We start from the raw sequence: 338 nt of genomic DNA, 5'->3' as shown, positions 1-338 counted from the left end.
GACTGGGACAGGGGAAAGGTGGCACTGCTGGCACCAGGATAGCACTGGGATGGCACCAAGGGACAGGGGAACCATGGCACCGGTGGCACCGGGGAACCGTGGCACTGCTGGCACTGGTGGCACTGGGACAGGGGAAAGGTGGCACCGGTGGCACTGGGACAGGGGAAAGGTGGCACTGGTGGCACTAGGACAGGGACAAAGCGAAAGGTGGCACTGGTGGCACCATGGTGGCACCACGGGACAGGGGAATGGTGGTACTGGTGGCACTGGGATGGCACCACTGGGACTGGGCAAAGGTGGCACTGGGGGACAAGGGGAAAGGTGGCACTGGTGGCATT

Source organism: Pyrgilauda ruficollis, unplaced genomic scaffold (assembly GCF_017590135.1).
Source record: "Pyrgilauda ruficollis isolate IOZ18807 unplaced genomic scaffold, ASM1759013v1 scaffold943, whole genome shotgun sequence".
Classification (NCBI taxonomy): Eukaryota; Metazoa; Chordata; class Aves; order Passeriformes; family Passeridae; genus Pyrgilauda; species Pyrgilauda ruficollis.
This window is presented reverse-complemented; position numbering follows the sequence as displayed.